Below are 12669 nucleotides of genomic sequence, written 5' to 3' on the forward strand. Positions count from 1 at the left end.
AGATGCCTGCCCTCTTCCATAGGGCTTGCTTCACTGGATAAAGTTTTCAGGGAACAGAACCACTTGTCTGGGAAGCGTTACCATTCCAATGACTCTTCAATTCTAGGCTAGCTCCATTGGTGTCTGGGAGAGGAGTTCATGGTGGTGTCAATGTTTTGACTTGCCTGACACATGCTGCCTTCTGCCTCTCCTTCAGGGTTCCTTGCTGCTTGAGCCAGACCTTCAGAAGAACAAATATCTGTGCTTTCTCCAAGGAATGATATTGTGAATCCAGACATTCTGTTAGGTCATGTATCCATTAAGAATCTGAGGAAGAAGAAATAAGTACCAAGTAGTCCTTATCTTCTTTACCCACAGAAATCAGGTGAGTTTGGTTATATTTACCATGGTATACATATAGACAAATAGGGTCCCTCCCTGCGAAGGGGTACTGAGGACACTATTTGTCAACTAGAAAACAATATAGGTCTGCTATCTTCCAGGGCCATTTATCTAGAACTTGCTGGATAACTTTTTAAGACTTATCAAATTAGATAACAATATCCAATTCTGGTTATACATGTAACACAGATGCTTTAGCCCAAAATAATATAGACAACATGGCTAAAGATTTTGAAGGATTAGGAAAGAAACTGATGACTTTAGAGATCCGGTTGGTATCTTCATCATTTATGCAAATTTCAGGCAAGGGTTAGAGAAAAGGTAGATTTAGGAAATGATTGAGAATCTGGTTGAAAAGAGAAACCTGGGAATGAGATTTGGATTTCTGATCATGGCTTAAAATAAAGGAATCAGGAGCTCCTGGCCTAGGACAAATTCCGCCTAACAGAGACAACTAAGAATGTATTTGCCTGAGGTCCTGGGAATCATATCAAAAGCACATGATCAAAAACTACCAAGGGACTAGGGACAAAACTATGAGTACCATAGAAGATGGGAAGAATAATAATAGTGGAGATACCCATAAATTCATAGGAGACAAAATCCCCAAAAAAGGATCCAACAATACAAAACACAGACTTAGATGGTTATACCCAAGTGCATACAGTATAGGTAATGGTCAAGATATACCAGAAATCCTAACACAGTGAGGATAATTTGATCTAAATGGATCTTGCTGAGATGACTCTCATTACTAAAATATGAGTCTGGAAAGCTAGAACTTATTTGAAAGGGAGAGGATAAGTTAATTCAGGAGGGTAGGGGCTCATATAACATGCATATTAAGATACATTCACATGAGAAAATCCAGGAACCAAAGAAGAGGAGAATCTTGGGAAGACATTTCAGTAAAGATCTATGGCAGTAGAAATTGCAGTGATGTTTTCATGGCGTATGAGAGAAGAAATAGAGGAAGATTTTGGGAAACACTATAAAACTGGCCAGATAGGCCTGATATAATGATTGGGGACTTTAACTCTCCAGACCCCCCAAAGCAGCAGATAATCATTCCTTGGCTTGGCTTCATGATAATTTCATCCTTCAAACATTTGAGGAGGAGGAGTCGTAGCAAGAAGGAGTTGGTTGCTGTGGTGGGAATGACTGGAACCCTGGAGAGAAATCACTATTCCTGCTTTGAATTTATGCTAGAGAAGTATAGAAAAGTCAGACAGTCTAACATGTACCTGAGATTTGGAGATTGCACATTTTCAAGCTTTCCCAGAAGGGAAGGTAGCATCCCTATGGCTAAAATTCTCTTGGGGAATCAGTGTGGGAGGTATAGGACATACTCAAGCATGTAATTCTGAAGGGGATAATTGTGATCAGAAGACAGAGGGGGATTTGTCCAAAGAAAATCCTGAAGTTCAAGTGATGTAATGTGATTTTGATTCCTTACATGAATTATTCTTTCTTATTTGAAAGCTTCTTAGGAGAACCAGGGAGGAGGTATATGCAGCCAATCAACCCTACTTTCCCCAGAGAAACCTTCTATGTAATGCATTCAGGAAGTGCAGCAAACTGTTATTTCAGGGAAAGTTGGAGCCCTTTCTATTTGAAAAGTTTGTGCACTTAGTTTTATGTTGCTTTAGGCAGAAAGAGATAAATTTGCAATCTTCTTTGGACCAGAAGAACCTCATAAAAATGATCTTGCTTTGCTTCATTACAACACCTGCTTGCAATAAGACGGGATCTTATCTATTTCTGTAATAAAGCGCCATGCTAGAGCTGTGCTCTTAATTATTCTGCTAAATAATGGGACACATTTAAAGCCTTTCCACTTCATCTGCCTGTGCTCATTAGTGTCATTTATGAGTTATTTGTCGGAAAGTCATTGCCTTTCCCCAAATTTTGGGATTAAGCACATATTCTAATACACCAAAGTAAAACAGACACAAAATTAATACACTTGTCTTCTTGGAAATTGATCTGGTTTGCATAGCAAATATGGGGTTATTTTTTGAAAGATAACCAAATAAGTAATCTTCATGTCTGTGTTTGAACATGGTCTATGGTGTTGGAAATGCAGTAATAAGACAGAATAGCTCATATAACTTGAGTGAGAACAATTACCTAGTGGTTTCTAGCTGCTGGTTTTCATTTGGCCTGGAGACAAATTAGTTGTTTGCCAGCAATGAGGGATTCAGAGTTTTGTAGTCCTCAGGTAGCTGACCTGGAATGAATGTATTAACATGAATACATAGGGCAAATCTTCAAACTGAGCCACCATTTTGCAGAAAGGAGAATGCATGTCTTTATTGGTATTAAACTTGAAATAGCCTGGAGGTGTCCATCATGCATCATCTTGGCCTAAAAACCCATCCCTTCACCACCATCCCTTTTAAATAGGAAACATTTCCAATCCCATGGGTGAATAATATTTGTTTTTTTTCACTTCTAAAGGAAAGATCTTTCCTGAGAGACAGTCATTTGAAAAACTTTAAATAAATCACAGATAAGGAAGGCAAGGGTCGTCTCACCCCACCTAGCTCTGTTGTGAAGATATCAGCACTGTTTTTGTTACTTAGACTGCCAGGCTGGAGGAGCACCAAGGTGTTGGCATAGAAACCAATTAAACAAATTGTGCTTCAACTTCTCTTTGAGTCTAGGAGTTCAATGAAATACCTTACAAATTGAAAACTACTCAGGTAGTGGAGAAACCTTTTATTAGAAGTCAGTCTCTGAGGTTGTCTTCTCCCCTTTTCCCCTCTAGGGTTCCTTGGGTGAAGGCAGGCATCATTAAAGTCCTTGACAAATTGGGTTCCTTCAGCATTGGCTGAAATACTGAACATGGTTCATAGGAAGAATATATGCCACAAAAGACCACAATAAGACCCCAGAGACATATCCCTATTAAGTCTAGATTTTACTTGGAAGCCCTGGGAACAATGACTAGCAAAGTTTTCTTTTCATTTAAAAATACTATTTTTCTCTTCATTCTATATCTTCTTTCCCTCAGGGAAAAAGCAAAAGCAAACCCCTTGACATAAATATTCATAATCAAGCAAAACAAGTTTCTAAATTGACCATATTCAAATATAGCTAGATGGATAGCTAGACATATACATATACACACATACACATATACACATACATCTACGTGTCTCTGTCTATCTGCACCTTGAGTTGATGTCCTTTCTGGCAGGCGCTGGGCAGCATGCTTCAGCATCATGGTTTGGTTCTTGTGTAGACCAGATTTTGTGTGTCTTTAGAATATTGTTGTTATTGTAGGAACTGTTCTACTGTACTCTGCAATGGGATCTTTTTGGAAAAACTTCGGAATCTAAATTCTGACCCATTCCCCTTGATCTGGAAAATGAGCTGGAGAAGAAAATGGCAAACTACTCCAGTATCTTTACCAAGAAAACCCCAAATAGGGTCATGAAGAGTAGGGCATGACTGAACAACAACATAGAAAGGAAGTATTAGAATTAAGAAGGGAAGAAGATGGGTCTTAAATGAGGCCACAGAAGCCAGTAGGCAGAGATACAGCCTTCCAGGCCTGAGGGACACACAGAGAAAACATTTGGGGCCAAGAGGTGAAGTGTCTTATCTTGCTTGTCAGATGGGTTAAAGTAAAGTGGCCCTGTATTGACTTGTGTTAGCCTTCTAATAGCCTGGTCATATCTCACACACTCCAAAGGTTCCTCTGATCTTTCACTAATTCTTGTTCTTTGTCAAATTGATTGCTTCACCTTCCTTTAAGAGAGTTCTTTTGAAAATATTTGTTTAAAAATGCTTTCTTGATTTCTTTGCATCATTCTTCTTTTCCAATGACTCCACCTCTAGAATTCTCCTTTGTCATACAAAAAAAAGTTATGCAAAACAAACAATCCCAACAAGTGCAACTGGTAGTATATGTAGCATTCCTCCACTTCCCTGTGATGAGGAAATGAGGCATAGGTCATCATCTGTCCTCTGGAGCCAAGATTGAACTTGTAATTAAAATAATTGAATAGAGGTTTGAAAGTAGAGAGTCAACCAAAATTATTTGTCCCAATGACAAGAAATTTGGATAGCCACAGAAAGGGAGTGGGGGTTATGAAATCTGTACAAGATGGAAGTGCTTTAGTACCCCAAGTGGGTGAAAAATAAGTAAAATGTACATACTTTCTGCATAAATTATGCATTTCATTTGAAAACGTTCCCATATGTTCAAAACTTAGAACTTTGTGAATAGAAACACATCTTTCTGACATCTTTTTAAAAAACTGCTATTTAGAATTTTAAGGAATATTGTGTTTGCAGTTTACAATGGGGAAAGGGAAAGGGGAACAGGCCAAAATGGGAGACTATGAATGAATGAATATATGTATGTATTGTGGGATAAGCGAGAGGGAAGGAGAAAACTGGACCCCACTGTTAGCTAGCTCTCTTTCTGAGCCAGCTGCTGAGCTGGGCTCCCTGGTAAATAAATTACAAATAACAAAGGGAAAGGGGGAAATGAGACAAGATTTCACCAGCAAACTATTGTTTGAAGTCTTTTGCTGTGACTCCAACCATTGCCACAGCAATGGGAGAGCCAAGTGAATGAATCATGGCCAGCATTTGCTGCAGGCAAAAAATTCCAACTGGAAGAAAATCACACCTGGTGCCTGCAAGTGGATAATGAGATTCACCGACCCCCCTCCCTGCCCCCCACCTAAGGATGTATCTCTTTTTAAGTTTTTATAGATTCCAAAGTTTACCCTTAAAATGCCTAATATCTGCTATAACTCCCTTGTAATGACACATTTCTTGGGGATTATTCTACCTTCCATCTCCTGCATTACATTTATGGTATAACCTAATTTCAAAATTTTTGAACCAGGGTCATAGAAAACACAAAGAGGTCCTTTGAAAGAGGAGAAATGTGCTTGAGCAAATTAGCATGCTGGCCACAGGAAAGGGAATGTGTTTTTCTTCTCTATTTTATGTTTAAAGAACAAATATGGGCTAGCTAGGTGGTGCACTGAATAAAACACCCACCCTGGAGGCAGGAGGACCTGAGTTCAAATCCAGCCTCAGACACTGATCACAAAAACTAGTCTCTCCAGTACCCTTTGGGTCACTCAAAGTTATGATTTTTCAGAATTTTCTATGTTTCACATAGCATCACCTGGAACCATATTTTTAATGAAAAAGATGGGTTTTTGTGACTTGGAGCTTTTCCACATGGACTTTACTTACATTGTTGTAGTTCATCCATTTCTGGCTCTCTGTGGTCTGTTTTCTTCAATTTGCTTCATTTAACACATCTTTTCATGTTTGTCTGAATTCTTCACTTTTTTCATCCCTTGGTACAGTTGTATTCTGTTATATTTGTATATCACATTTCACAGATATTGTTGAACACATATTTTGTCTCCAAATTTTTGTAACTACAAATGCTACTATGAATATTTTTGTACACATGGATTATTTTGTGCTGTAAATAAGCTCATTAGGGTATCAGGGGTAGCAAAATCTATAGGTCAAAGGATATGAAAAATTTGCTAATTTTTTGATGATGCAAATTGTTTTCTTTTTAAATTTAATATTTTTCAATTAGAAAAATACTTTTGGTGGTTGAATAGAGGATTTATTGGAGGGGAGAGAGACTTGAATGAGACCTCTCCACTTGCAGAGCTATTGTAATAGTCCTGGCATGAATTGATGAAAGCCTGCACCAAGGTGTTCCCAACATCAGAAGAGCATTTGTAGCTGGCCACTGTATCAGGAAGAGAGATAAGTATTTTGTTAGGGCCTGCTGCCCTTGAGCTAGAGAGAAACTGCCTCAGACGGTGCTTTGAAGCTAGGGAGAAATGTGATTTTGGAACTGGATGTGATTTTACAAACTGGGGTGCAAGCATAGGCACCCAAGCACCCCATCAAGTAGACATCTAAACCCAAGAGCTAGAATTATTTGGAATTAAAAAAATGGGCAACTTCCTATGTAAATACTGGAATTAAAGCAAGGATACTCCCTGTCTTCACTACTACTTGACATAATGGAACAAATACTAGCTACAGACATAAGGCAAGGCTAAAAATGAGAATAAACACAGACAAAGTTGAATCAAAAATACCTCTATTTGCAGACTACATGATGGTTTACTTACAGAACCCTAGAAAATAAACAAAAGTCAATGAAGGTAATTAGTAACTTCAATAAACTAAGCAAGATGCAAAAGAAATAGACAAAATTCATCAACCTCTCTGTATAATGCTAAATAAATTCAGGACAAAGAGACAGAAAAAGAAATTCCATTTAAGGTAACAAGAATGTACATTAAACATCTGCAAATTAACCTAACAATATACATGTAGGCCTTCTACAAATATAACCATCAAACATTTTTTAAAGAAATAAAAGAAGGGCAAAATAATTATAGGTACACAATTCAATTCATTTTTAAAATATTTATCAAATGTTTACTGTATACAAAAAACTAGACTTAAGTTCTTAGGTATTCAAAGAGAATAATAAAATAGTCCCTCACCTCAAGGATCTTATATTCCACTGTGTGTGGGGGAGGGGTGGGGTGGTAGGAGTGGGGAATTCAATCTATACACAGATATATAAACTTTGGATCCTGGCTCTCATTGGGCCTTAGTTTCTCATTTGTAAAATAAGTGGGCTGAATTAAATAGCCTCTAAGGTCCTTTCCCACTGTGGCCAGCTGCACGTATGGAATTTAGTAGTTTGACCCAACTGTGTACTGGCTGAAGCAGCTGTGTCATACATATCACACACACACACGCACACACACACACACATATACATATATCTTAGACTCAGTCATATATATATATATATACTCCCTAGCTCATTATACACATCCTGAATCCCTCTTTAGCTTGGGATATGCTGAACTACCAACATCGATCTTGTCAAAAGGCAAGGGTGGCAGCTTGGTCAGCCCTGACTGCTAGCTGACTTAGTGACATTTCAAGCCTAACACCACACCTCCAGACAGGCCCCCACTCCTTGGACTATTTCCCAGTAAATTATGGGCAATATATCTGCTCAGTAGATATTAAAAGTGCATGTTCCTTTAAGAATTGCCCACTCCTTAACTCCTCCCACCCTTACTCACCTAGTTAGCATATCTGGCACATGTCACTCTATAGTTTATCATATAAAAACTTTAACTCTACCCCTTTAAGGCTGCAGGTTCCCTAAGAACTCTTGCCCTCTGTAAAGTGTAACAATAAACTTATACCATCCTGACTTAAAGAATGCTGCAGCCTGTGACTACCACCTCCAGACTACCCACCAAAGGACTCTGGTCATTAGGGTTCCTGAAACACCACCCCCCTCATCATACTTTTGATCAAATTAAAGAAAAAGTACTTTTAATCCCATTTTTGGTATTTTAAATATAAATGGTGTTAGACTCTGTCAAAGGCTTTTTCTATATCTATTGATAAAATATGATTTTGATTATTTTTGCTATGCTTATATCAGTAATATTTCTAAATGATAAAATACCAAGGATTTCCAGCACAAACACATCCTGATTATAGTAAATGGTTTTAAAATGCTGAAATTTTATTTCATATTTTATATCAATATTCAATAGTAAACAAATTCTATAATGTTCTTTCTACTTTATCTTTCCATATTTTGGATATCAGGAACGTATTTGTCTCAGAGAAGGAATTTGGTGAGATGTCTTCTTTATTTTTGTGAACAGTTTATATAGCACAGCTAGTATTAGTTCTTTAAATAGTCTATAAAATACCCTTATAAGTCCTTGTGTGCTTTTTTCATCATTATAGCAATCTGACAAAAACTTGTGTAAGAAAGAACTCATGATGGGGGTGGCTAGGTGGCACAGTGAATGGAGCACCAGCCCTGGAGTCAGGAGGACCTGAGTTCAAAACCAGCCTCTGTCACTTAACACTTACTAGCCATGTGACCTTGGGCAAGTCACTTAACCCCAACTGCCCAGCGGTACCCCCTCCAAAAAAAAGCAAAACAAACAAACAAAAAAGGGATTTCATGAGGGGGTATTCTATTCTGATATGATTCTGACTCTGAAGAAGGGATTGATTGCAGGAAAGAATTGATGGAAACATTGCAGGGAAGAGGCTATGTCATCTTGGAGTCTATGATTGAGAAAGAGATCTGAATATAGCAGGACATGCACTCTATGCTTGGAGAAGAGAAATTTCAGTGGATTCAGAAAGAGCATATGTAGGATCCTATGGCGTCAAATTCTCCAAGGGAAGTTGGCCCAGGAGAGATGGGGTGCTCTGAAGAAAATTTGCCAAAAAAAAAGAAAAAACATTCTGATGTGGAGGAAGAAGGAGGAGTCCTTGCATTATGTCCATGTAGATGTAAAGAGAACTCATCGGACTCATCAGATTTGGAAAAGCCTGCTACAAGAGATGAAAGCAAGTGACATGAACAGAAAATGGACATAAAAGAGTGGTCTGATTCTGCAATAGCTGAGCCTGGGGAGGGAAGCTAAGGGCAGCAGTAATGATGATTTTTAGACAGAGAAAGCTAAGTTGCACAGTAGATAAAGTATGGGACTTGGGAAGACTTCAGATACTTACAAGTTCTGTGACGCTGAGTAAGTCACTTAATTGCTGTCTCTATTTTCTCACCTGTAAAATGGGGGTAATAATAGCACCTGAATCCCAAGGTTCTTGTGAGGATCAAAGGAGATAATATTTGCAAAGAACTTTGCAAGCGGGAACATAGTGGTCATTAGTTTTGGCCCCATCATCCCTAGGAAAAAAATAAAAACTTCTCTTTTCACTACCCCCCATTGCCCCTCTGTAGGTCATCACCAACCACTACTACATGTGTCCTTCTGATGATTCATCCTCTAATGACCACTCTTCTGTGGATGCACAACAAATCAGCCTTAGGGAAGGCTCTCCACCTCAATTTGTAACTAAAATTATTCATCAATATGTCTTATTTCTTTCCTTCTCTGGGTCATATTCTTCTACTCTCAAACCTGCTAGTACAAATTGGGATTCCCTTCTGTATTTCATAAACTTTTCTCCCTGAAGGTCTTCTATTCTTTTGAGGAAGTTTTTACTTTCCCTGATAGTTTAAGGAGTAGAGTGACCTTTCAGTAGCCCTTTCCAGGAGGAAAAACAATTCATACTGTGCTTATATATCAGCTATTTGACACTCAGAGAAATGCAAACACGAAGCCCTCTCTTCAGGGCCCTGCTAGATTTTACTCACCTTTCATACTTGCTGAAAATGAGATCCTCAGTCCCCTCTCATTCTTATCACTAGCTCTTATCAGTTTCTTATGGCAAACTGCCCATAGACATCACTTGTTTGCAACTCTGGATAATCCAGTGGAATGCTTCATTTCTCCATTGTCTACTTGCCGTGGTGTTTTTGAGCACTGGGATGCTGTCTTGCTTAGCAGCCTCTCATTGGCAATTAGCAGATTCCTGCCAAGCCTTCAGGCAACCCCCCCCCCCAAAAAACTGGCCTTAGCTGCAGGGTCTCAAGCAGAAATCTAATTACTAGCAGGGCTTTATCTAATTAAATCAAATTACATGCTTCTTTCCTACTTATAGACTTTTGATACCACCTTGTGCTTCCCTGGCCACAACTCTCTCTTCAAACAATAAACTCTCAGTTTTTAGAAAAATGCTAATAATCAATTCACTAAGAATAAAACCAGAGCTATGGTTTGGTGTAATTTTTATATGTAAGATATACTTTCTTCAAATAGCATCTTGGGCATAGTTTCTAAAGTATTCTCTATGAAGAAACTAAATAGAAATTAAAACACATATATCCCTATATTTAGATATTGGTCTCTTTCCTGTGTTCATTTCCAAAAGAATAAAACAATGTTTAAAAAAATGAAGCAGGAAGATATTAAATAGAAAACCAAATTGGGGAAGGTGATTAAAAATTCTCTGTATTGATTTATTTTTTACCCAGAACAGACATTATCACTCAAGCTCACTTGAAGAAATAGCTTAAACATTAAAATGTCACACAAAGTACCTTCACAGAAAATAGTTAATTAGCAAAAACAGGTAAAAGATTGACTGGGACTGGGCATTCCTTCTTACCTTAGCCATTTACCAATTTTTAACAGGTAGAGAGGAGATGCACTTTCTCTGCTATAGTTTGGTGCTAGAATTTCCTTTTCCCTTGGACAGAGTTTTCTTGCCTTTTGTTACTGTCTTTATTCACATTGTTGTAGTCTTTGTGTGCTTTATTGTCTTGGCCATGCCCTCCTAGCTCAGCATCAGTCCATGTGTGTCGTCTCCTGTTATTTTCAATCCCTAAATTCATTGTGCCATTATGAAACCACTCTTGAAGGCCACTGTTGGAATTCAAAGCAATTTAAGAGGTAAGTCAATCCAACTCCTATGTTACCAAGAATCCCTTCTAGAACTTATCCATTCTTAGCTTGCAGGCTTCCAATGAGGTCAAATCTGTATTCTACAGGAATCCATTCCCCTTGGAGACTGTTCTAATTCTTAAGAAGTTTTTCCTTACTCCTAAATGTTAAGATCCATGATCTTCAGTGTAGATGCTAAGCCACCTACATCTGCCCAATCTGCATGACTCATACCCATATTCTCCTGTATATTTTCCACATGAAACCCACCCAATATCCTGGAGGACTTCTTCTCATTCTCCTTGCATAGCCTGGATCCCCGTCATAGTCACCATGTCATCAGTCTATCTTTTCTAAAATCCTGCATTACTCTGATGACAGCTTTTGCCCTTATTCTCCTGAGTAATTCCTTCTCATTAGTGGCACCTTGCACATGCTTGCTAGGAGCCTCTCCAGTGCCTTTTAGGTGATCTTCAGTTTCTGTTCTTCAGCGACTTTGTACCCACCCAACATTATCAGAAGAATGCTGATCTTGAGCAGATGGACCTTTGTTTTAGGGAGAAGTTTGGAATCATGATCAGAACATCTTTCCTAAAGCCATACAGCCCAGTCTCTGCATCTTGTTTAATTCATGGTCCAATTCATTGCTCATTGACCAGTGTCTTTCCAACAACAATGCATTGATGGACCAGCTCTATGGTTGATACCAAGCCTAGATTAGCCTCTTTGCAACCTCAGCCTGTTGTTCCTAGTTCTGTCCTCTAAGGCCAAACAGAGCCATGTGAGGATCTACAAATACCTGAAGATGGTTGTCATATCTTTCCCAATGTCTTCTCTTCCCTAGGTTAAATATTTGAAGTCCCTGCCTTTTTTTTTCTTCCCCTCCTTACACCAGACCAATCTATTCATTTTTAAAAAATGAAACTTCTCCAGTGTGCTAGGAAATAGTGACTTTGCTACAAGAGTTATAGTTATTCATTCATTTTTATTCAGTCAGTCAACCTTTCTTTAGGACCAGATAGGTTACAAAGCCCTGACTGTCTCCCTATTGTATGGATGGCCTTGAGGTGCAATAGCTTGATAGAACCTGTAGGATTTGTCAGTTTAGCATATTAATTATCTCGAGTTAAACTGTCACATATATTCTTCTGTTTTTTATGAATGTTATCATATGTGATATGGAGACCCAAACTATGCTCTAGTTTAGTTTGATAACTATTATGATTATTTTATAAAGTGATCTGTTTTTCTTTAAGAAGTCAAAGCCAGGTTTCCCTATCTGAAGTTTCCCAGGCTTATAAAAGAAATATCAGCTCCTTTGAACATTTAGAACTAAGTAGGTGGCAGAGTGGAATCAGGAAGACTTGAGTTCAAATGTGACCTCGTACACTGACTAGTTGTGTGACCCTGGTCATGTCACACTTGGCCTCACTTTCCACAACTGTAAAATGAGAATGACAGCTCCTATCCCCTAGGGTTGTTGTGAGGATCAAATGAGATAATATTGGTAAAGTGATTAACACAGAAAATACTTATTCACTTCTCTTCAAGTTCCTGTAGGAACTTATAAAAGGTGTGAGCAGGGCTCTATTTACATTTTGATTGACATTCCCATAGTATCAGGTCTCTCACCCTCTTTTTCAAATAAAAGGAATAGTTCTGTAGGACAAAGAGTTTTCCATTCATTTTCCTTTAGATCCTCCCATAATCCCAGGAGTAGGTGTTTTCAACTGAGACTCCAAGACTTTGTGACACAAGCAGTCTTACTGGGCTAGTAGGTAAGTAGAGGTAGGATTTGAACCTAGGTCTTCCTGACTCATGGCCCAGCACTCTGTGCACTGCACCATGCTGCTTTTCACATAGAATCATAAGTCCAAAGGTCTGTGGAAAGAATAGCATGGGACCATGCAATCCCCCCGAAAATTGACTG

At 38.5% G+C, this 12669-nt stretch overlaps 1 long non-coding RNA gene across 1 annotated transcript in view; it reads left to right on the forward strand.

Moving 5' to 3' along the window:
• Positions 1–232: 232 nt before the first annotated feature.
• LOC138177473 (uncharacterized) overlaps positions 233–12669 on the forward strand; it is a 111541-nt gene continuing 99104 nt past the window's right edge. Inside the window, exon 1 of the long non-coding RNA XR_011172506.1 lies at positions 233–364. This is a non-coding gene — a long non-coding RNA (uncharacterized lncRNA). The remainder of the gene's footprint in view (positions 365–12669) is intronic.

Source organism: Petaurus breviceps, unplaced genomic scaffold (genome assembly GCF_028583685.1).
Source record: "Petaurus breviceps papuanus isolate PSGF00001 unplaced genomic scaffold, PetGlider_PUasm1.0 90417, whole genome shotgun sequence".
NCBI lineage: Eukaryota > Metazoa > Chordata > Mammalia > Diprotodontia > Petauridae > Petaurus > Petaurus breviceps.